This window comes from Nicotiana tomentosiformis, chromosome 2 (assembly GCF_000390325.3).
Source record: "Nicotiana tomentosiformis chromosome 2, ASM39032v3, whole genome shotgun sequence".
In the NCBI taxonomy this organism is placed as follows: Eukaryota; Viridiplantae; Streptophyta; class Magnoliopsida; order Solanales; family Solanaceae; genus Nicotiana; species Nicotiana tomentosiformis.
Window position 1 is genome coordinate 53,509,198 of NC_090813.1, and position 26,474 is coordinate 53,535,671.

General features: G+C 36.2%; 1 pseudogene; it reads right to left on the bottom strand.

The window, feature by feature from the left end:
• Positions 1-6,621: 6,621 nt before the first annotated feature.
• LOC138904813 (uncharacterized) lies at positions 6,622-11,497 on the bottom strand (annotated as a pseudogene).
• Between the last annotated feature and the right edge of the window lie 14,977 nt (positions 11,498-26,474).

Genomic DNA, 26,474 nt, shown 5'->3' on the forward strand with positions numbered 1-26,474 from the left:
TTTTCGTTTTGCATTGTTTATTCTTATTTCTGGACAGTTATTTTTGGTAGTTTTCTAGCAAACACTCTGTAGAGCTTATGACTTGTACTACCGGTTTTGGGAATTATAGATTTTAAGAGATTTCTATTTCAAATTGTTAGATGTTATTTAAATAATATTGTTGTTTCAATTAATGTTAGGCTTACCTAGCCCCTAAGACTGGGTGCCATCACAATATCCAAACGGTGGGGAAATTGGGTCGTGACAGAAGGTTATATAAAAGATGCCATTTGTCCATGTGTTTTTATAAAGAAAACAACATCGGAATTTGTTGTACTTGCTATATATGTTGATGACATAAACCTTATTGGAACTCCTATAGAACTCCAAAATGGCAATTGATTATTTAAAGAAGGAATTCGAAATGAAAGATCTTGGAAAGACAAAATTATGTCTCGGTTTACAAATTGAACATTTGGCAAACGGAATTTTTGTTCATCAACGTGCCTACACAGAAACGGAATTAAAATGATTTTACATGGATGGAGCATATCCATTAAGTACTCCGATGGTGGTTCGATCACTTGATGTGAATAAGGATCTATTCCGACCTCAAGAAAAGAATGAAGAGCTACTTGGTCTTGAAGTACCATATCTTAGTGCAATTGGTACACTAATGTATCTTGTAAATACTACAAGATCTGACATAACTTTTTCAGTTAATGTCTTAGCAAGATATAGCTCTGCTCCTACACGGAGACATTGGAATAGAATCAAACATATATTGCGGTATCTAAAAGGGACTACCGATATTGGCTTATTTTATAGCAACAAATGCAGTCCCGATCTTGTTGGTTATGCCGATGATGGGTATTTATCCGACCCATACAAGGCTCGATCTCAAATAGGCTATGTGTTTACCTGTGGAGGCACTGCCATATCTTGGCGATCGACTAAGCATTCAATCGTGACTACTTCATCTAATCATGCTGAGATAATTGCTATTCATGAATCAAGTCGAGAATGTGTGTGGTTAAGGTCTATAATACATCTTATTCGAGACAAATGTGGTTTGAAATATGATAAACTACCTACAAATTTGTATGAAAATAATGCAGCATGCATAGCTCAATTGAAGGGAGGATTTATAAAAGGAGATAGGACAAAACATATTTCACCGAAGTTATTTTTCACACATGAGTTGCAAAAGAATGGTGATATCAATGTGCAACAGATTCGTTCAAGTGATAATATGGCTGATTTGTTCACAAAATCTTTACCAACGTCAACCTTCAAGAAACTAGTGTACAAGATTGGGATGTGAAGGCTCAAAGATGTCAATTGATGCTCTCATCAGGGGGAGTTAATATGCGCTGTGCTTTTTTTTCCTGACAAGGTTTTGTTCCACTGGATTTTTCTTGCAAGGTTTTTAACGAGGCAACCAAAAGGCATATTTCTAAACATGTATACTCTTTTTCCTTCTCTAGAACTTTTTTTCCCACTGAGTTTTATTTTAGTTAAGGTTTTAACGAGGCACATTATCTATTGAGTAGACATTCAAGGGGGAGTGTTATGAATAGAATTGTACTTAGAGTGAATATCTATCTTTTAGAGAGTTTGTTACTTTGTGGCTAAGTCATTTCCTCCCTATAAATAGAGGGACTTTACCCCATTGTAAATCATCTGAAATTCAATAAGAATTACCTCTCTTTTCCTTGCAATATTATTCTTTTCCTTATTGTTTTATTTCAGTTTTTGATTTCTTTACATCAGCTTCCCGGTTTCCCTTTTATTTATTTCCTTTTCTCTCTTTTCCTTATTTTTTTCTTCTTCCACCCCCCCCCCCCCAACCTACAAATTGCCACTCCAACACACCCTTTATTCTCACTTACAACTTGTTTGGATGATTGTTACATATCGTTTTATAATGTATCGTATCATACTATATTATATTATACTATATCGTTTGATAAATACAATGTTTGGATAGATTGTGTCGTTTGTCATCGTTTCAGCAATAATGTGAAGATTAAACTTGCAATATTATAAAGAAAAATTATGATACGGGGAAAAATTACTATATAAAAAGGTAGGGTAAATGATAAAATAAAATTATTTAATAATAATGAAGGGTGAGATTGAGAGAAAAAGACAACGTAACGACGCGACCACACCAAATCGGTCGTTACATAAAGTGGCACATTTCGACGTTATGTAACGACGGATTTAACGATATGATACAATAAAATTTAAGTAACAATCAAAACAAACATCGTATTTAAAGTAACAATACGATACAATACTATAGGTAACAACCATCCAAACGACCTGTTATAAAATCACGAAATAAAATCCCCTTCTTTGATGCGGAAACCCCTCATTCCTTCACCTCTTCTATAAAAGGCGGATTCTGATCGAGCAAATTCCAAGCAAAGACTATAGGGTAAAAAGATCAATGAGAAAAAGAGCCTCGGATTTAAGGTCTATTTTCTTTCTTCTTACTCTATTTTAATAATTTCTGTAATGTTGATTTTACAATATTTTATTTGTCTGAATCTGGATTTTGATGTTCGTGTTTGTGAATGACTAATATTTCTGAGAGGCAATAGCAAATATGTTGCAGAAATTTATAATGTTAAAATATGGTCGTTTTGGATATCATGCATGTGTGTCACGGCATGTGGGTTAAATCGCACGTCACAGTTTCAAACTTGATACATATTAAAGCCTAGTATTTGAGTAGAAAATTATGGAGGGACGGATCCGTCATCCATTAAGTTTGGAATCACCGGCCTCGGCAGTTGATTGTGTGGCAGTATCTTCAAAAAATTTAACTGTCTTATTTTTTTTAAGTGGCTATTATGCATGTTGGAAATTCCACAAGTGTCTTTAGTCTATTTTAATATCGAACATTTTGGGTAAGTGGCATAAGCCAAGTACCAAGTGGGAGGAGACATAATACTTGTCTCAACTAATTGTCATTATCGAGCCTATAAATAGGCCATCAATTTCTACTGATGAAACACCAAGAAAAGCTAATCATTAGCTTCAATGTTCTTTTAAGTTACCACTCATTTCTATCTTCAATAGATACTTTATTTGTTTTAATTTTGCCTGATTTTTGTATTCTCTAAATAAAATAGGGGTAGGCTTGCTTATTCTTGGGAAAATATTTCACATTGCTGAAATAGTTTCTTAGGACAGTGCCCAGCACAACTTAAGCCAATTCATGTATCTGCTCACAAATAATATTATTGCAGTATTATCGTTATTTTCTCGTGTCATTTCCCTGCAGATTGATTATTTGATTTTTAATGAAAAGAAAAGATAACCTTTATTTTGTTATAACTGGCTAAACCTGGGATTAGAGGTTGAAGAGTTGAGAGACATGAAAGGATTAATGACTGCTTTCACTAAAATTTAACTAACACTACTGCGAGCTTTATCTTCTTCTTTTTTTCTTCCATTATTTTGTTTGTTCGAACACAAGATAAAATTAAATAACTCCATGTATCGGATAAGTTTAGTATATAGTATCAGAGACCAAACTATTTCTCTAGTTTTTGTAGTTTCTTTACATGTCTTGCAAACTAAAATTTGAATCTTTTGAAGAACTCATTTGTTTTTCTCTTGCTGTATTGTTATTACACGTGCGCATGTATCTTTGTCACCTTGTGTTCATGCTTCTTTAGGGTTTGACAGATTTCTATCTTTTTCTTGTTAGTAATTTCCCCTCAAAATGATAGTTAATCTGCCCATCTCTCTAAAAAATAAAAGATTTTCCTATTTTGTTTATTGTGCTTTTATTATTAGTGGTTCTAATTCATTTCTTTTCTTGATGGTCTAAGCCTAAGATGATGAAATATCAGTTGTTCAAAGAAAAAATTCATTTTTCTTCCTTTTTTGCAATTCCACAGTGTGGGATGTCCTCTGTTCTAGTTTCTTTTTGTCTGTAATTAGAATTTCTTTTATTTACTTCTATTTTTGAATCTGTAACAATTTTGTTGGTTCTTTCTCTTTTCACTTTATTAGAGTATGTAACAATTAAATTTTGTTTCATTCCTTAACTAAGAGGGTGTTTGGCTAAAGGTCAAACTAGCTTATAAGTATTTTTCGGCTTATCTACGCGTTTGGTAAAGTTAAAAGTGTCTATAAGTCAAATACTTATAAATCAAAAATAAGCCAAAAGTCATAAGCTGGTCATACTCAACATATAAACTTTTAGCTTATAAGTACTTTAAGTTTGACCAAAGTTTTTATTATTTTATCCTTAAAATATTATTTTTAGAACAAAACTCTTATATCGATACTCACTGCCTCAAGTACTATTTCAACCTAACCCCCCTCCCCCCTCCCCTCCTCCCCCGCCTCGTCAAGTCCAATTCTTATTGACTATTTAAGATAAGCAAATTCTCTATTCCTTTGCATAATTATATCTATATGATTGTGTATTAATCTTTGAACTTTATGTAATAAATGAGGACATATCAAATTTTTGGGATATTGCTTTCTAAGTGTTGTGGTGATGAAGACAATGCTTGTGTCTCTTCAAATATTTTGTCCTATTTAGGTTTATTTTTTATAAAAAAACTTTTATCAATTTATTAATTATTATAACTTATGATTATATGCTTATCATAAAATAAATTATATTTATCATAAAAGTTATCTTATCTAAGCACAATTGTATTTAAAATAAAATGACAAATAGAATATTATATATTTGGATCGTTTGGAATCTAAAATTTTGAAGAAATTACGCCCTTATAAGTGTAAATAGTTCTAAGGTTATTTAAGTTATTTTAACAGAAAAGAGCTTATCAGCACTTTCTATCAAATATTGCAGCAACTTATTATCAATTTCATCACTTGTATCCAAACACGTAAGTGTTTATTTATTAAATCAGTTTCAGCATTTAAAAGTGATTTTCAGCACCTAATACTTATCAACTAATTCAAATCAGCTAATCCAAACGGGTTCTAAATAAGTTAGAAATTTCATTAGAAATAGATAGGTAACCGTGTTTAGGGTCTACGGCTAGCTCACTAGTAGGAGTCGAATAATTCAAAAAGATGTCGTTCAGTCACATTTATTTTATTTTATTTTTTTTTTGCAAATTTATAGGGCCGATAGGTCACATTTCTTTAACCCATTATTGGAGAGCTACGATAGAAATTGCCAGTAACAATTTGATACAATGGGAACCATTGAATTTTTATTTTTAGGCAAGTCAGAAAAGAAGAAAGAAAGAAAAAAAGAAAAAAAAAATAATTAACCGAAATAATCGCTCACTCAACCGCTTAAAATAAAAATAACCGGTGGAGGTATAATATATACTACATCATTATATATTATATGTGTATAGTTGTGTATAATCAATGTATAATATATATATATGACTAGAAAACGTAAACAATGAATATGATTGACTATTTGGGTAAAGATCCTGGAAAAAAAAGGGGCAAGTGCACAGATAATTATTCCCAGTGATGCTATTTAAAGATTAGCCAGTATTTATATTATCCTGAAATTTTAAACTAAAAATACTAACTTCATGATAATTCAGGACATTTTTGTCCTAAAAAATTAAAATTTAAAACGCACTAACTAATTCCTAAATAGAAGCCTATAGAGTGGCTATCTGGTGTCATTTGTACTTAAAAAAGTGATGTATGAAGCCCATCAAGAAATTAGTGGGCTGGGATAACACCAGTACATATTTACTGCTCTGGGTCTTACACTCTTACTTGACACATTGGCAGAAAATGGTCGTTCATGGGAATCTAGAGATAGAGATGCCAAGCCAATTGCAATTGCTAGTGCTGTTAATGAACCTGCGCCGGCGACAGAGAATATGATGAGCATGTTAATTAAATACACAGCTATCAGCTCTAAATAAGAAGGTAGATAGATGATCTTGTAAACATAAATTTAATTCGTACCGGGATCTTGAATATGATAATCTTATATAAAATTATTATAGAAAACATACCTGAATCGTAAGCCATTATCATGAAGCGGAAGCGTTAATTAAAATTGGTTTATCGCTCCTTGCCCTAACTTTCGTTACCGCCGACTTTAGTGATGGAAGATAGAATAGAAAAATACGATAACCCTAATGGGTGGGGAGATGACCAATTTATAGAGGTTCTCACTTAATCCGGTACGTCCATCAAGTAACCGATCGGACGGATGAGATTTGCTCATTAATTAAATATCAATTACGGGCCTTAAACCTATTAGGCCACCAATATACATAGAAAAATTTTACATTCTCCCACTTGGCCTAATAATCACATAATATTAATATTTAATAACATCAGAATATTAGTTGCGCATAAACAAATCTCTTTTGTAATGTCCATCATAAATACCATAATACGATAAACTACTAAATGTGAGTTATGGCGGTTATATATATAATTTATCTACATACTCCCTTCCATATGCTACAATATTAGTAACTTATCGTATCAGGTCCATAAGCTATAAAATATTATGGTCCACAATAATGTCTCATTGAGATTTATCTTGTAATATCTCAAAACAATAATGTGCACCCCATTATGAGAAACAGAAAATCATTAATGTATATCAGAAATACATAAATGAGCCTAGAGTGTCAAAACATCATAAATACATTAGTCATAAATACAGCCAAGACCCATTCTATATACATGTTCTTTAAATATCTTTGCCTGTAAACCTTTCGTTGACGGATATGCAATCATGAGATCAGTTCTAATATGCTCAAGTGATACTCTTTGTTTTTGAACTTCCTCCTTGACGGTAAAGTACTTAAATTCCATATGTTTGGCACCTTTGGAGTACTTATCGTTCTTGGAGAAAAATACCGCTGCAGAATTATCACAGTAAATTTTCAGTGGCTTGGTAATGGTGTCGACAACCCCAAGTCCTGAAATAAAGTTTCGCAGCAATAATGCATGAATTGTGGCTTCAAAACATTCCACAAATTCTGCTTTCATCGTGGATGTAGCAATGACATATTGTTTGGCACTCTTCCACGATATTGCTCCTTCAGCTAATTGGAACAAATAACCAAACGTAGACTTTCTAGTGTCAATACATCCAGCGAAATCTGAATTCGAGTATCCAACAATTTCCAAATGCTTGGATCTCCTATACATGAGCATGTAATCCTTTGTTCCTTTCAGGTACCTCAAGACTTTCTTTGCAGCTTTCTAGTGATCAATTCCTGGGTTACTCTGATATCTTCCTAGCATTCCGACCGCAAAATTAATATTCGGTCTTGTGCAAGTCTGAGCATACATCAGACTACCAACAATAGAAGAGTAAGGAATTGATTCCATTTTTTTCGTTCTATATCATTTTTAGGGCATTGCATGAGACTAAATTTGTCCCCTTTTTGAATTGGAACAATTCCTACTAAACAGTTATTCATGTTAAATCTCTCTAGAACTCTTTCGATATAGCCTTTCTGAGACAATCCCAATAATCCTTGTGATCTATCACGGAATATTTCTATTCCTATCACATAGGATGCCTCACCCATATCTTTCATTTCAAAATTCTTAGAGAGAAAATCTTTAGTCTCACGCAATATGCCTAAATCATTAGCAGCAAGTAGAATATCATCAACATATAGGACTAAAAATATAAAGTTGCTCCCACTGATCTTTTGGTATATACACCGATCAACGGTATTTTTCACAAATCCAAAAGATGTTATGGTATCATTAAACTTTATATATTATTGTCGTGAGGCTTGTTTAAGTCCATATATTGACTTTTTCAGTTTACACACCATTTGACCTTTTTCTTTAGTTTCGAAACCCTCTAGTTAGTCCATATAAACTTCTTCCTCGAGGTCTCCATTAAGAAAGGCAGTTTTCACATCCATTTGATGTAACTCTAAATTATAATGAGCTACCAAAGCCATAATAATTCTTAACGAGCCTTTCTTTGAGACCGGTAAAAAGGTCTCTTTATAATCAATGCCTCCTTTCTGAGTATAATCCTTGGCAACAAGTCTGGCTTTGTATCGTTCAATATTGCCATTTGAATTGTGTTTGGTCTTAAAGACCCATTTACACCCGATTCTTTTAGAACTTTCTGGCAATTCAACGAGATTCCAGACTTTATTGTATTCCATGGATTTTAACTCTTCCTTCATGGCATCAATCTATATGTCAGACTCATTCTTGTGAAAATGAAACCGGATCTTTATTAAGACCAATGTTAAAATCTGACTCTTGCAAATAAATCACGTAATCATCCGAAATAGCCGATTTTCTAATTCTTTGAGATTTTCTTAATGGCTTTTCTTGTGGTTCACTTGTGTCAGATATTTGTGAGTTAATTTCTTCATAAAGTATTTCATCCAAATGTTGCTCGGTGTTGTCAAAGTGTTCTTCAATAACTAGAATAATATTTGATATTTGTGTGGAAGTAGGCATATTCGTGGGTAATGGATCATTGACCCTCACCTCTTTTATTTTCACACTTTATTTTTTAATACTACCACTAACTTCACCATTCTCAATGAATCTTGCATTACCGATTTCAACAATTCTCGAACTATGGTTTGGACAGTAAAACACATAGCCTTTAGATTTCTCTGGGTAACCAATAAAGTAACCACTTACGGTTCGAGAATATAATTTCTTTTCTTGTGGATTATAAACTCTAGCTTCCGCTAGGCAACCCCAAACATGCGGGTGCCTTAAACTAGGTTTTCTTCATGTCCACAGTTCAAAAGGAGTCTTTGGAACTGCCTTACTAGGAACCCTATTTAATAAATATACATCGATTTTAATAGCATATATCCACAATGATTTGGGTAATGAGGAATTACTCATCATGCTCCTAACCATATCCATAAGTGTTTGATTACACCTTTCTGCAATACCATTTTGTTGAGGTATTTCTGGCATAGTATATTGTGCACATATGCCATGTTCCTCGAGGAATTTTGCAAATGGACCTGGACAATATCCTGTTTTATTATATTTTTTATAATATTTACCACCTCTATCTGACCTAATAATTTTTACCTTTTTTTTAATTGCCTTTCAACCTCATTAACAAATACTTTGAAAGCATTTGTTGCTTGAGAATTTTCATTCAGCAAATAGATGTATCCATAACGTGAAAAGTTATCGATAAAAGTGATAAAATATTTTTCTCCACCAAAAGATGGAACATCAAAGGGTCCACAAATATCGGCATGTATAATTTCAAGAAGCTGGGTGCTTCTTGTGGCACCTTTCTTACTATACTTGGTTTGCTTTCCCTTAATGCAATCCAAACATATATTAAGATCAGTAAAATTTAGATTCGGGAGAATCTCATTCTTTACTAATCTTTCTAACCTTTCTTTGGATATATGACCTAAACGTCTATGCCACAAGTAAGTAGAACTTTCATCCAGTGAACTACGTTTAATTCCAACATTATGTTGAACAACAAGAAGGGATTCAGAAAAACCAATATCGAATTTTAATTTATATAAATCATCACTAAGAGTACTAGAACCATAAAAAATAACATTCTTATTTAAATTAAAATATCCATTTCCAAACTTTAAATCAAATCCAGAAACATCAAGTCTTGAAAGAGAAATGAAATTCCTAGAAACTGAAGGTACATAAAGAGTCTGTAATAGATCAAGGTGACGTCCAGTCTCCATGATCAAACGATAAATCCCTATGCCTTCAATTGGAGCCTTCATACGATTTCCCAGAAATCCTTAATTGGATTTGTAGTTTGGATCGTAAGGAATCTTTGAACGTAGTAGATACATAAGCAGTTGCACCAGAATCAAGCCACTAAATATTATTAGAAACTTCTACTAAATTTGATTCGAAACATACAAAAGCACTAATTGTATCTTTTTTTTTGAACCAAGCTTTACGTTTCAGGCAATCTTTCTGATAGTGTCCTTCCTTGTTAAAGAAACGACACATGTCTGCCTTATGTTCCTTGTTAGCATCCTGTGAAGCTTTAGCATGTGCTTTCTTCTTCTTGAACTTGTTGGCCTATACTTTAAGTCCTTTACCAGCTCCTTGACCCATGAGATTAATTGCATAACTCCCTTATTTTTTAAGTCTTGACTCCTCCTGAGTAAGCATACTGGACAATTCACTAACATTCCACTTATCCTTAATAGTGATATAGTTAATCTGAAAAGATCCATACTCAGGAGGCAACGAGTTCAGAATAAACTGAACCAAGAAGGAGTCATCAACTTTCATCCCCAAGGTCTGAAGTCTTGTTGCAATGTTAGTCATCTCGATGATATGATTTTGTATACTACGCGACCCATCAAACTTCATGGTCATGAGTTCAGCCATTAGTGTACCAGCGAGAGACTTATCTGCATAACGAAAATGTTCTTCCATAAACTTCAGGTATTCCCTGGCACTTTCTGTTCGTGGAATAGTACTCTTAATGTTGTTTGCAATACTCATTCGTATAAACATAAGGCTCAGCCTATTATAGAGTTCCCATGCTTTATGGAAAGACTTCTCATCCGCACTGCTTATATCAGTAATGGCAGCGGGCTTATCATTCAGCAGAGTCAAGTCAAGATCCATTACACCTAAGTGAAACTGAACTTGTTCATGCCATTCAGAGAAGTTCAATCCATTGGACACAGTAACAGACGAATCATGCGAATGAAGATGAATAGCTGCAAAATAGATAATACATGCTCACAAATCAATATGGATTCAGTAAAACAGTAAAAGCATATCGCAATTCTCCTTTGGGTAAATACTACGACACACTATCATAATTTAAATGCCCTTTAGTCTTTAATAGGTAATTAAATATTTTTTAACCAAACATATATGCCATCTTTGGATAGACAATATATATTTGACTAAAGAATATTAATTTACCTCATCATATTCACTATTCATAGAATAATTAATCCACATTTGGGTAAATCCTTAAATTCTAGCAATAGTGAAAATTAATTTATCCATTTATTTTCAATCATAGGTATTTCATTAATTTCATGGATAAACTACAATTTTATGTATGCATACTTTTCATAAACATACTAGTTTGGCCACTTTGGCAACTAACAAACTATATAAACATAAATACACACATAAAATAAGTATCAGAAAATTTTATGCATGTGATTATTTTAAACATTCTAGTTTGATCACTTTGGTGACTAACAAATCATATAACTTTAATCACATACATAAAACTAACAGTAATGAATTTATCAATAGCTTAATCACTTAATGACCTAAATACCTTAAACAGTCCAAAATAAAAGGAAACTGTTATAGCTCAATAAATAATATTATCTTTTACTAAGCAATAATGAGCCAAACCTCATATCAAATTACGGTCAGCAAGTTTAATGAGCAGATTTGCATGGGCTTAGACCAATTTATTACATTAGGACATCTCTGCGCCTTCAACATAATATTTAAAGAAAAGACAACCCTAAAGGAGATGACACACTGCGCCTTCAACATTACATTCTGCAGGTTGGCGTCTCCATTGCTTCAACATGTTAGAGGTTTTTTTGTTATTTAAGATGAAACAGTCTTAAAATGAGAGTGAATGGGAAATTGAGGAAAAAATTGAAATTTTTGAGTAAAATTTTAAGTTTCCCCCTCTTGACAATGAGACATTGTCCCATATTGGAAGAGGAAAAGATTTTTGGTGGGTATATATATAATTGTTCTTCTTGTAGCTCTTAAAGAGTTAAGAAAAAAGGTCTGGCATTCCCCCTCAAGGTCTGGCATTATCACAATCTCATTATATTAAGACAGTACTTGAAAAATTCAAGCACTTGAGCTTTAAAGTTGCAAACACTCCAATTGACGTGAATCTTGCATTAGCAAAGAATAAAGGCTAAAGCATATCACAATTGGATTATGCTCGTGTGTTGGGATGCTTAATGTATATCATGAATTGTACACGACCAGATATAGCTTGTGCTATAAGTAAACTGAGTCGATATACGAGCAATCCAGGCCAATCTTATTGGATGGCAATGAAACGAGTTTTGGGATATTTAGAACATACCCAGAACTTTGACTTGTACTACAGTAAATTTTCTGCGGTGATTGAGGGATACTGTGATGCAAATTGGATCACCGGTTCAACTGATTCTAAGTCCACGAGTGGATATATATTCACTATTAGTGGAGGAGCGATATCTTAGAAGTCGTCCAAACAAACATGTATTGCCCGCTCTACAATGGAAGCTAAATTCATAACCTTAGATAAAGCCGGTGAAGAAGTTGAATGGCTCCGGAATTTCTTGGAAGACATTCCATTTTGGCCCAAACCGTTGGCACCAATATGCATACATTGTGATAGTCAAGCGGCAATTGGAAGGGCTGGGAGCGTTATGTATAACGGTAAATCTCGTCATATACGACGAAGACATAAAACCGTTAGGCAATTACTCTCTAGAGGAATTATCACGATTGACTATGTAAAGTCAAGTGATAATGTGTCGGATCCACTTACAAAAGGCCTAACTAGAGAGGTAGTTGAGAAATCATCAAGGGGAATGGGGCTATGGCCGAGAACAAGTCATTGTGGCGGTAACTCTACCTAGAAGACTAGAGATCCCAAGATCTAGGTTCAGAGAGATCAAACAAAGTCATTAATGACGGTTCAACATTGTCAAATAAAATTTTAGTCCGTTCTCGTGATGAGACAATGTTCAGTACCAAGGATAAAACATTAAGCCTTTTTAATGATTTTTAAATTTGATACGGGGTATATCAAATAGTGTATCTACAGGATGACACGTTTAGGAATCACCTATGTAAGTGTGAAGTGTTAGCCGCTTCAAGGAAAACTTTGTAAGGCCAGTTCTCTACGCACTTATGAAACCAGGCGGTGTTCATGGCTGAAACGAACACAACAATGAGAACCAAAGACGGTTAAGGGTTGATTGTGTGACTTATGTTTGTCTAGGTATACACCAAAGATCGACGATTCAAAGATATCAAATCTACCGATTGACCGAGTATATCCGAGATAAGTTCACTACGGAAAGTTCAAAGGAAAACCTACTTATCTAGATGCGATTAATCCTTGCTTGCAAATCACACAGTTTTTCCATGCATACTTCCGTGATATAGCCATTCCCCATTCATGTGGGGGATTGTTGAGGTTTTTTTGTTATTTAAGATGAAATAGTCTTAAAATGAGGGTGAATAGGAAATGGAGGGAAAAATAAAATTTTTGAGTAAAATTTTAAGTTTCCCCCTCGTGACAATGAGACATTGTCCCATATTGGAAGAGAAAAAGATTTTTGGTGGGTATATATATAATTGCTCTTCTTGTAGCTCTTAAAGAGTTAAGAAGAAAGCAAGCCTCGCGCCGTCGTCGTCGTCGCTCGCTCGGCTCGGCTTCGGCTTCGGCTTCGGTTTCGGCTTCGGCTTCGGATTTGGATTTGGATTTGGATTTGGTCAAATGATCGATTGATTGATTAATTTTTTGGACCAAATTTATTTGTTAATAGTAAATATTAACGTAAGATTATCCGCATTTATAACGGATAAGTTCCAATCCGTGTATTGACCACCAACTGCAATAGCAGCCGCCTAATGCTCTTCCCACCATGGCCAAGTGCTTGCTCCACAAATAAGCTAGTGCATGCTCCACCATGGAGGGTGGAGGGTCGTTCATCTTTAAAGCTGGCTGCTATAAATATGTGCAGCAGCTGTTGAAGAAAGACACCAAACTAAAAACGCTCAACTTTGGCTATACATTGTACTCCTTCCTCTCAGTATTTCCATACGATTTTCTGAGTTTCTACTCCTTTGTTCTGTATTGTTTTAACTTCAAACAAAACAACTGTAAGTGTGATTTGCTACCGAACTTTGTGTTCGCTGAAACACTGGGGTTTGAAGTACCGCTACACTAGTGTGTGATTCGTTCTATCCTGGGAGGAAATAATCCATAACCTTGGGTACTAGGAGGGGATTAAATTCCTTAAGGAAACACTGTGAATTCAGTGGGCTCGAATTAATTACTGTTTCATTACGATAACTTATATTTTTCAGAATTATTATTTACAAATACAGCAATATTGGCGGGACTAACATAACATCCAAACCCAAAGATCAATATCATGATTCTTAGTACAGACACTTCATTAGCTATCCTTTTGTTTTAATTAGCCCATCAATAACTGTCTAGTAACACTTTATTAGTGACTTATCAACTTTAGATGTTAGAGAAACCTTAAACTAAACATAATCTGTAAATATTCACATGGCAATTCAAAGACACAATAAAACGACGAAAACCCTTGAAACAATGATTTATTATCAATGCCGTCTCAGATTCGAAAGCAATACAAATTATAATGGCGAATTGAAAGCAATTCAATAATCACGTTGGAACAGTTATACATACATCATAATCTAGTATTTCTTTCACGAAAATTATCCGTTCAAATATCCATGATATCACATGTAAACATAAATTTAATTCATACTAGGATCTTGAACATGATAATCTTATATAAAATTATTACAGAAAACATAGTTATTATCACGAAGCGGAAGCGTTAATTGGAATTGATTTCTCGTCCCTTGCCCTAGCTTTCGTTACCGCTGACTTTAGTGATGGAAGATAGAATAGAAAAATACGGTAACCCTAATGGGTGGGTAGATGACCAATTTATAGATTTTCTCACTTAATCGGGTACGTCCATCAAGTAACCGATAGGACGAATGAGATTTTCTCATTAATTAAATATTAATTACGGGACTTAAACCTATTGTGCCACCAATATACGTAGGAAAATCTTACAAAACTAACTAATAGACTGTTTGGCCAAGCTTCTCCAATCCTAGAAGCACTTTTTTTCAAAGTTGAAGTGTTTAGCAAAGCTATTGGAAGAAAAAAATTACTTTTGAGAAGAAGCAGAAAAAAGTGGTTTGTCTCCAAAAGCATTTTTTTGAAAAGTATTTTTAAGAAAAATATACTTAGAAACAGTTTTTAAAAGCTTGATCAAACGTTGATTGCTACTGAGAAATAATTTTCAAATTAATTAGCCAAACACAAACTGCTTCTCATCAAAAGTACTTGTGAGAAAAGCATTTATAAGAAAAACACTTCTCAAAATAAGCTGATTTTTGTAACTTGGCCAAAAGGATTATAAGTATCAGGTGCCAAGAGGGTGACAAATTGTCAAAGATTGGCGAGTCGTTAGAGAGGTTGGTACATAGCCTGGAAACGTTGATTGGCACTTTGGAAACACATTCTACAGCAATAAAGAAATTAGAGGTCCAATTTGAGAACTTCTCTGCAATGAATAACAATTTGAAAACTTAGGTCAGATTGCCTTTTACTTAAAGCACTTTATTCAACTTTTTTTACATTTCACAATAATTCTTTTTCGTATGCTAGGTGGATTCAATAATTTATATATAAGTAAAAAAAATCCTTTTATACATGATAAATTATAATATTTCTATGAGAGTGATTCAATTGAAACCGCTTGCGCCCGCTAGCTTCACTCATAGAAGCATGAGGACATGCCTAGTGATATCTCTTTGAGGTAGAAAAATAAATGATTTTCTGGATATATGTAGAATGAAGCTATAGTTATATATATTCGTGTTTTGTTCTATATAACTTTTATCGTATTTCGGTGTGATTATATATTCTTTAGGCTTCATACGTGTATATCATAACATATGCTATGACACGTGGCCGTCCAAAAAAGGGACACGTGGAACCCAAGACGGGGATGGCCATTGACCGAAGGCATCTGTTTCGTTTGTCACCAGAAAAAATGATGCTCATAAAGATGTAATAAATGTTCTTCGCCCAGTAGCATTTAATAGAGAATATTCTATGGCATTAAAAGCAATTACCCAGAAAATTTGGCATTTATGTTCACCGTTACATCTTCATCAATGTCCCTCATAATTGACATTAAAAAAGGGCACGATCCTAGGACCTCCTTCATAGCTATAAATAGTGAGCTCAGTTATCATAGCAAGGGAAATGGATTTTCTGGCAAAATTGCGCTACATTCTATGTAAAGCTCAATACAATCTTATCTTCTTACTTTTTGATTTCGTTGTTGTTGTTCCCGAAAATCCTATTCCCAGAACTATTGCTTCTGCTGTTTCGTTTATATCCTAAGGCTAAGTATTGCATAGTTCTTCGATTATGTTATTATTTTAGGATCAAATTAATTCATTTATCTAGAAACTACGTATAAATTCAACTGTACTATTTTACGGGTAAACAGTTTGGCATGCACCGTGGGACCTAGACAACCGTGTAATTAAATTGATCCTTTCATTTTTTACTAACGTGTTTTGATTATTTTGTCTAAGAAAAAATTATAAGAAATGGCAGATAACACTGTTAACGACATGCACAACCCCAAGATTCGAGGGGATCAGCCTCAGTTCGAGAACTCAATTAGTGACACCCATAATGAGGGGAATGGCGCTACTCCGGTGCATGACAGGAAATATCCTCGACATGTTCGAGAGACAACTTCTGATAATGCTGATGAGGAACATGTCGTTGACACGGTAAGGGTCTTGCAAGAGTAACAAGAGATCATTCTAGGCCACCTCACGCGATAGGATAAGGTTATGATGTAGTTGAAGCGGGCGCTGTCGGGAGCTTCAAATAATGCAAACAGAAGAGATCTGATTCCTCCCGGGGTTCCCACGAATCAAACAACGCAGAGGGTCGACAATAACACTCCAGGGGTGAAATTGGCTCCGATGGGACAAGGGGGAACGGATCCGACCTCAATAACGAGAATGATCCTTTCAAGAATGAACTTTTATAATTTATGAGGGAAGTGAATGCCCGTATGGACCAAATCTCGGGCGCGCCACCAGTGCTGAAAAGTCCGGACTCGAAAAAGTATACTCAATTGTCATACAAGCCAAGTGCGACACCATAGTTAATCCCGAAGCGGTTCAAAATGCCTGAAGTGCCAAAGTATGACGGAACTTCAGAACCCCAAGAGCATATTACCACCTACACAACGGCGGTAAAGGGAAATGATTTAGCTCCTCACAAAATTGAATCTGTGTTGCAAAAGAAATTTGGAGAAACCCTCACGATGGGAGCATTGATGTGGTATTCGTTGTTACCCGAGCATTCCATAGATTCCTTTGAAATGCTCACGGATTCTTTCATCAAGGCTCATACTGGGGCTAGAAATATATATGCCCGAAAGGCCGACATATTCAGGATTGCGCAAGAGACTCCAAGCTGCTACGAGAGTTTGTTACCCGATTCCAGAAGGAGAGAATGTTGCTCCCGGATGTCTCGGGTGAATGGGCGGCTAAAGCAGTTACCAAGGGATTGAATCCGAGGAGTTCAGACGCTTCCCAAAAATTGAAGGAAAGCATACTCGAGTTTCAAGCAACGACCTGGGCGGATGTCCACAACCGGTATGAATCGAAAATAAGGATCGAAGATGACCAAGATGGTTTTACATCGTCGACAAAAGGACGAGAAAAGAACAGAGAAAAATCAAAAGATGATAATGACGCAGACAGACGAACTTTGAGGGGCCAGTTTTTGCCCTACGAACGGACCGAAAGCTGCAGTAGAGGTTTTCGGACATCGGACAGGTTCGTCATTGACAGGAGGACTGATCGCAGTCAGAACAATCGATCACTGCAGGATCAAGAAGCGTCAGGGTCGCGGGGATCCTTCTTACCCAAAGTTATCGGAATACAACTCCAACGTCAATATAGTGGAGTTGGTGTCGGCCATGAGAAACATCAAAGAAGCACGGTTCCTAAAATCGATGAGATCTGATCCCAGCCAAAGGGATCCCAACTTGTGGTGTGAAGACCACGAGACGAATGGCCATCGGACATGAGACTGTCTACACCTCCCAAAAGAAGTGGCAACATTATTAAAAAATGGTCACCTCAGAGAATTATTGAGTGAGCGAGCTAAGAACAATTATGATCATAACCGGGACAATGTGGAATTCTCGAAAGCAGGAGAAGATCCCCCACGTCAAACAATCAACATGATCTTCGGAGGGAACGAGATTAACGGGGTCACCTTTTCACCAGCAAAGAAGATGAAAGTATCAATAACGCATAGCAAAAGGCTTCGGGAAGACAATATCACCTTTACGGAGGACGACATAGACGGATTGCTGCTACCACACAATGATGCACTAGTAATTTCTTTAAATGTGCTAGATTTTAAGATTAAATGTGTTCTAGTAGATCCAAGAAGTTCAACTAATATCATATAATGGAGAGTATTGGAGCAAGCTAAACTCACCGAAAGCGTTATTCCGGCCACAAAGCTCATTGCCATATTCAACCTCGCAAGTGTGACAACCCGAAGAAAAATTTTGTTACTCATGAATGCTGAAGGAGTAATGAAAATAACTCTTTTCGAAGTAGTAGATGGTGATATGGGATACAACATCATTCATGTGAATATTTTAAGTAACAAAGGACAGCAACATCATCCTGTGATATGGGATACTTCATCATTTTGGTCTCCAGTAGCAAAGGAAAGTAACACGTGGCATAGCAATTACAGGGACCGACACCTACTCCCGAACTAGATGAGGTTAGCCCGGGGGCAAAGGCTTCAGAATATTATCAAGTGCCAAGATATTTCCAAGTTTCAAAAGAGACCGATGCAACGAAGTCCACAGCGGAAGAGCTGGAGCAAGTGGCATTGTTTGAAGAATTCCTAGAAAGAAAATTCCACTTGGGGACAGGACTGCACCCAGAACTCAGGTCCGACTTTATTAAATTCCATAAATCTAAAGCCGATTGTTTTGCATGGTCGCATGAGGATATGACAGGCATCCCGACAGATTTAGCCGTACACAAGTTAAGCTTGGATCCCAACTCTGAGCACCTAATTTTTGACTATATTTAAATTTTTATCACCTTCTACTATGTAAATATTTTCAGAAATTTAATATATATATATACATATATTTTTTTTTAGCTTTGTTACCTTTTTTAGGGTAAAAATTAATAATAATTTAAAAAGTTAATTATTACTATTAGTATTATTTTTATTTTTATCTTTATTTTAAATAAAATAAATTAAAAAACCGAAAAAAATAAAAATTAATTAATTAATTAATTATTATTATTATTTTAAAAACAATGGATGGGAATTAAAAAAATAGTAAAAGTAGAAATATAAAATTAAAAACTAAAAGTAAAAGTAGGTAGAAATTATTTGATAAAAAAAAGTAAAGGAAAGTGAAAAATTAAAAAAATAAAAGTAAAAGAATGTAGAAATTTAAAAAATGAATTAAAAAATAAAATTAAGTGTATCTGATTTTTTTTTTAATAAAAGTAAGATAAGTGGGAAATAAAAAAAGAAAATTATAAAAGTAGGAATTTAAATATAATAAAAGTAAAAAAAGTAAGAAATTAAAAAATAAAAGTTAAGGAAAGTGGGGAATTATTTTTTTAAAAAAATAAGAAAAATGGGAAGTGAAAATTCTTTTTAATTAAAAATAAATAAATAAATAAATAAATAAATAAATAAAACAAAATCTGAAATTTCTGAAATTTCTTCTATAAATAGAAGAGAAATGTGGGGGGGGGGGGGGGGGAATAGGGAGGAAGGAATTGAGTGAAAATTATTTTTTTCTTCTAGGATAAGGAAATTTCTACTCGTGTCATTCTTTCTTCGTATTTCTTTCGAAAAATCCAGCAAAATCACCCCTCCCCCCCCAAAAAAAATAGCTTTAAACCCAGCAAAAACAAGCCACTAAATCACCGGTCTTGCAAGGTCGATCGGGTTTGCAAGTCGCAATTATTTGTTCGAGGTTTCGTGGCCAGTGAAAGCTCTAGTCAACACTCGTCGAATTGTTTAGCGCTCTTGTAATTTTAACTCTGTTAATTTATATCAAAGGTCCGGTATTTTCCTTTCTTCACTGATTATAATTATCCATTTCCCTTCTTGTCTATTGGTGTGATTATTGGATAGCATGAAGTAGTAGTTCACTCTATTAATATTTGGATCATTTGAATCTGATTGTTTCTTGTTCATATGTTTATTGGACCATGATGTTAATTTTAGAGTTGCAAAGTTTTGTTTTGAGTTGATTTAACCAGATAAAGGGTCTATTGAATCACTATAATTTGGCTTGTTTATTAATTTTGTTCATGAGATTGTGGTGTCATTAGTTTTGTTTAAGAAATGTACAGAATATGGGATAATGGGTTGGATAATTTGCTTGGACCACGATTTGTTTCTAAGGAAATTGGTTTTTGGGTTATTGGAAAAGAAAAGATTTTGGGCCAAAAGATTTAGTCTCATCAGGCCCAAAGTAATAAATAACATAGCTGGCCCATCTTTCTCTAAACTAGCCCACTTTTCTATAAATAATAAATTCAATACTTCCACAAATAATTATATACCTCATGACCTTACAATAATCTCAAAATTAGTAATTGAATAATATTCGAACATCGTAGCTTGCTTTAAGAGCGATTAATAATAAATCATCGTGACTGTGGGTACGGTTCCCGTGGCATGATCACGATACGTAATCCCCAATTCGAGTGTGCGTTTGACTCGACCACAACTTCAAACAATAATAAATAAAATTAAACGCGTTGTAGATTGCGGGTGCGTTTCACGTGACGCGATTTGCGATGTGTATAAACAACGAGCGTACGACAACGTAACTCGTCTAATATTAATTCCAAAAAAGTTTAGAATGCAGTAATATAATAAAAGCGATAAAAGGAATAAAAATTCACATATAGGTTTAAAACATGTATTAAATCAAATAACTAGGCCAATTATTAATAGTTGAGCGATCGTGCTAAAACTACGGAACTGCCTCACACCTTCTCTCCAGTTAACAAAATTCCTTACCCGGTCTTCTATGTTCGCAGACCATAAATAAGAGTCAATTTTCCTCGATTTGGGATTCTAAAATAAATCGGTGACTTGGGACACCATAAATTATTCCAAGTGGCGACTATGAATAAATAAAGAATCCCATTTCGAATAATGTCACTTAAATTAGAAAAACTCCCCATCCCCTATCCCCTATCCCCTCGGGAAAAAGGAGGTGTGACAGGTCTGGCGACTCTGCTGGGGATAAGAACCCAGAATCTCTGGTTCAGGGTTCAGAATTCGAGCTTAGAATAGCTGTTATACTTGGCTTTTATTTATTATCTGATTTTTATGTTTTTGAGCCTAATATGCTCAATGTCGTTTTTTACCGCTTTGATATTGCTTGAACTGTATATAAACTGTTACGAAACCTTTTTCTCTTTTCTGTTAGAGTCATACCCCTAATTTTAGAACGAGGATCGGACAAGTTGCAAAGCTGGTGAAGTTTCTGTATTCCCGGTACGCTGCCCCCTCCCCCCCGGCTCAAGTTGTCTGCTCGGGTAAGCCAGGTCTAGAACAACACACCCAGGATCTAAACCTAGAATAACATAGCCTCATGACGGATCCCTATTAGGAACGTTTATTTGCATCACGTGCATTTGACTTTGAGGACTCAACACAGGGGTTGGGTCCCTCTAGGACAGGTGTACCCAATATAAAGGACCATCATGAGGCATTTTACGTGCTACTTGTGCATATGTTTGTTTCGGCTTGCATGTTGACCAGCTTCTAGAATAGGGAAAGGAAACCAAGAAAAAACAAAGAGTGAGGTAGGAGAAAAGAAAATTTACCCGATTTTGAAAATCCAGAAATTTGAAAAGTACTGAAACTCTGCTGAAATTTTGAAAAAAAAAAAGAAAAAAAAAAGAAAGTCATTTTCAAAATAAGTCGTGTTTTCCTATTGCGCCAAAACTTACCGAACTACGCGGGTCTGATTCTCACCGGATGTGAGATACGTAGGCAACCCCTATCAGGTCCGGCCATATTTTTTCAAAACTAACCAAAATAAGAACCTTTTGAAACATGATCATCACTCGGGGCCGTTCTTGTCAAAATAGCCTTAAAACATTCTCCTGGAGCGTCGGAAGGCTGTTTTTACAAGAATAGCCACAATGTAAACCTAAGTCAGTCTTTTATCCTATAACCAACCTCAGTTGGTAGAAACAACCCTAAAAATATTTCTCAAGTGCTGAAGGGTCGTATTTGCAAAAGAAAAAATCTTTTTGTTACGAAATTTACTAATTTGGATTTTTAAAATTCACCACTTTGTGTTTTTGGAAAATGTGTCGATTTTGATCTTTGTCCTCAATTTGTGTGTAGAATGAGCATCGTTGAGAATGTACCTTTTCGGGTAGTAGATGAGATTCCACTGGGACTCCACATGTAGTAGAATGACCTGGGGAAGGTCAGCAAGCGTTATGTGACAAAGGCTTTAGGTGGGCTCACCGGGCTTCTGAAAATTAAACCAAGGGTTGATATAATTGAAGCTTTGATACCGTTTTGGGACCTGACGCACAATGTTTTCCATTTCTCTGATTTTGAGTTGACCCCTTTGCTAGAGGAGATGGCAGGTTATGTTGGTCTTGACGGAAATCTCAGGTACTGATATCCAGTAGCACCAAGACCTGTAACCCCTCATAAGTTTTTGGACCTTCCGAGCATTAGCCGGCAGGTTAAAGATGAAAATTTGGCCAAAGGATTTTGCACATTCCACTTCTTATACAGTCGGTATGGGGATCCCCGAGGATTTGAGGCTCCGGACACTGAGAAATAAAAACAAATGGGAAGCACGCAAAGGTTTAGCTTTCGTAGTTGCATTTTTAGGCACTCTGATATGCCCAAATAGTGACAGACATATAGAGCTGGGACTTAGGAATGGCCAACTTTATGGTAAAAAAGGCCAACGGCACTCTTATACCGATGATTCTCGCAGAAATCTATCAAGCTCTAACCGCCTGTCGAGCTGGGACAAAGTTCTTTTGAGGGTTGCAACTTGCTTTTGCAAATGTGGCTGGTGGAACATCTTTGCCATCGCCCGAGGTATATGAACTACGGTCTGACTGGACTCGATTGCATTGAAGAATATGGAAACCGGGTAAACGGTCATGAGTTACCGGAGGGTACTGAGGCTTGGTTCGCGTATTTAGGTTTTTTGACCGCAAACCGAATTGAGTGGACTTTCAATTGGCTCACGGTCAACGAGGTTATTTACATGTCTGCCGGAGTGTGCTTTCTTTTATTGATGGAACTTCGGAGTATTCAGCCATATACTCTGCATTGGGTCCTACGCCAATTGGGAAGATACCAAACAGTCCCCTATGATGAAGATTTGAGTCTACAAGTTATTGAACTATGCCCAAAAGTTGCATTCCTAGAAGAAAAGGTTAGTCAGATTTGGCACCAATGTAGGTTTCTGGAGCCACAGACTCAAGTACGGGATTGTTCCTCGGGTGAAGTAGAATCTAACTACACATCCTAGTATGGTAAGAGTATTCGAGTCGATCAAGAGACAGAACAGTCCGCCAAAAGACCCCATGTCCAACAATTCACCGATGGAGCGCGAGAACAGTGGGTTTGGTTAGCTAAAGAGAAGGAATACCGGACCACCATAAGCAAGCTAGAGGATCAAATCAAAAACCTCAAATTCAATAGTAGTTTGCAGGCTGCCGATGATGAATGAGAAAAGAAAAGGTTGGCCCGAGAAAATGAAGCCCTCCGAGCTCAGATTCAGAAAATAAAAATAGTTGCTGAAAACCCGGTAAGAAGCGAAAAACATGAAAGACTCATAAGCAATCTGAGGCGGAAAGTTCATGATTATGGGTTTGATTTGACAAAGGCTGAGGATGAATTGGCAAAAGCTCGAGCAAAATTGGCAAATAATGCAGAAGAACGGGCAAGGTGTGTTCAACATTTAAAGCAAAAGTATAATAGAGGGGTCGCGATCTTAAGGGAAAAGCTGACTAATCTCGAAAATAAAATGGTCCAACAGACAAAGGATTTCAAAGCTGAAACAGAGCATTGCTATACATTGATTTCCCGAATGGAAGAAGACATACAACAATTGCAAGACCAAAACCATACGATCACGCAGGTATTGGAGGCCCGATCTCAGCAAATTGGACGCTTGCTCCAAGAAAAGGGCGTTATTAGAATGAGGATTAAAGAAATCGCTGATTATGTCGCAATGAAATGCCATGAATGCTAAGATATGACCAGGTCCATGTTCTTTGCTTCTGTGATGACTTTTGTCCGTCAGGTGATGGATGATTTAGAGTACCTTCAAGAAGAGATTGCACACAGGCCCGCGTCGAGACCGACTGATGTACCACGGGCCCCGGAGTAGTATTGGAGGCTTTTATGTATTCCTGATTTTTATTTATTTATTATTTTTGGCTTTGAGTCTGTATTTTACCTTTTCGAGTCTGTTTTTTTTCTGTTTTGAGTATGTATGTTTAATTGTCAGTATTTCCAAAGTCTTTGTAATAGAAAAACCCAAAAAGATTTTATTTAATGAAATATTGAAAAAAACAAAAACCAAAATTTTCTTTTCTTTTATTCTGCATTTATTTCCTGAACTACATAATGATCTGATTCATGCGGTATCATGATATGTAGGAAATCCCTATCGGATTCGATCGTAGCTATAGACAATCTGAGTGAAAAATAAAGAAAAAGAGATAAAAAGAAGGAAAATTGAGTAAACAAGAAAGAAAAAAGAGTGAAAAATAAAAGAGCGAAAACAACAATAAAGGAAGGAAAAAGAAATCAGGATTCAAAATTTAAGAAAAGAGATAGTAAAGCCGGGATGAAACATACAGCTGTTGCAAAGACATTTAGAAACATTTAACTGTTTAAGTGCATCGCATCCCCAATATGCGATTCCTTATCTGTTAAATATCTCAAACTAACCAGGTTGTTGTGTGTGCAAATATCAAAGGTCCTATTTAGGTTGTTGGTTTTGTGGTAATCTGGCTTCCCATCCTTACTTCACGAGATCTAAATGCAGTGTTCCTATGGCCTCCGAAAGTCATCTACCAATTATTGAGCCTGAGGATAGTCCGGTATCGGCTATTCCACAGTCAGAGTCCGCAGCCGCTGAAGAAAATAGGAGGTTGCGCGTCCGCATGTTAGAAATGTGGGACGCTTGGTCTAATGGCAAAGAACCGCCCAGTATAATCCCCGGATTTCCTGAACTGCTTCCTAGGACGAGTGGAACCTCCAATGTCCCCATCCCCGTAACTAACCCATTCATCCCGTTTGGGTACCCCACTATATCGGCCAATTTCACCGGTATGCCTTCTGAGGTTCGTCCCCACGCACCGTTTTCAGGGGTACCTTCTACATTATTCACCGCACCACCAGTCTCTACTACGGCACAACCAACAGTTCCCAGGCCATGCTTCAAGCCTTCAGCTTTCACTTTTCAAGTCCCACAATTTCAGCTAGACAATGCTCATGTTACCCAAAACTCTTACCCTCAGCACCCATAGTTTGAGTCCCCTATGGAACAGGAAAGAACTAAGAGAAACCCCGAGCAAGAAGAGATGGTTCGGAAGATGAAAAGCATCAAACAAAGTCTGAATAACATGCAAGGCCTGAGTGGCCAAAAGAGTGTCTCCTACTCCAATCTGTGCATGTTTCCTCGTGTTCATTTTCTCGTTGGCTTTAAAATGCCAAAATTTGAAAAGTACGACGGTCACGGAGATCCGATCGCTCATTTGAAAAGATATTGCAATCAGTTGAGAGAGACAGGTGGAAAAGAAGAACTTTTGATGGCCTATTTCGGGGAGAGCTTGACGGGAATTGCGTCAGAATGGTACATAAACCAGGACATCTCCCATTGGCATATATGGGATGACTTGGCCCGAGATTTCGTCAGGCAATTTTAATACAATATTCATATAGCTCCAGATAGGAATTCTCTGACCAATTTCAAGAAGAAAACCGCGAAAAGCTTCCGTGAATATACTATTAAGTGGCGTGAGCAAGCAGCCAGAGTGAAACCGCCTATGGATGAGACAGAAATGGTCAATGTTTTCTTGCAGGCCCAAGAGGCCAATTACTTTCAAAGCATGATGTCTGCCATAGGCAAACCTTTTGCAAAGGCCATAAAAATCGGAGAAATGGTAGAAAATGGCCAGAAAACTGGCCGAATCATAAGTCAATCTGCTTTGAGAGCTACCTCCCAAGCCATCCAGAATGGCTCGGGAGGTTTAGTAAATCGAAAGAAGAGGGAAGAAGGAGCCATGATGGCTTCAGGTTTGAGAGGCCCCCATAGATCCCGCGATCATTCTTACCTGCCTTCCAGAACCCCACAACATTACTACCCTCATCAAGATGCAGCATATGCCGTGGCACCGCCTCCCTATGCGGTGATGAATGCCCAACCTTATACACGGCCACAACAACACTACAACCAAAACCGAGCTCCACTTTCCAGAAATAACCATCCCTATGCAGTGATGAATGCCCAACCTGAGCATCCTAGGAGAAACGACTTCACCCCTATTGGTGAGTCCTACTCTAGCCTGTTTCCAAAATTAGTCCAGATGGGTCTATTGCAACTTGTGCCTCCAAACCAGCAAAATCCGGAATCTCCATCATACCGTCCCGGTAC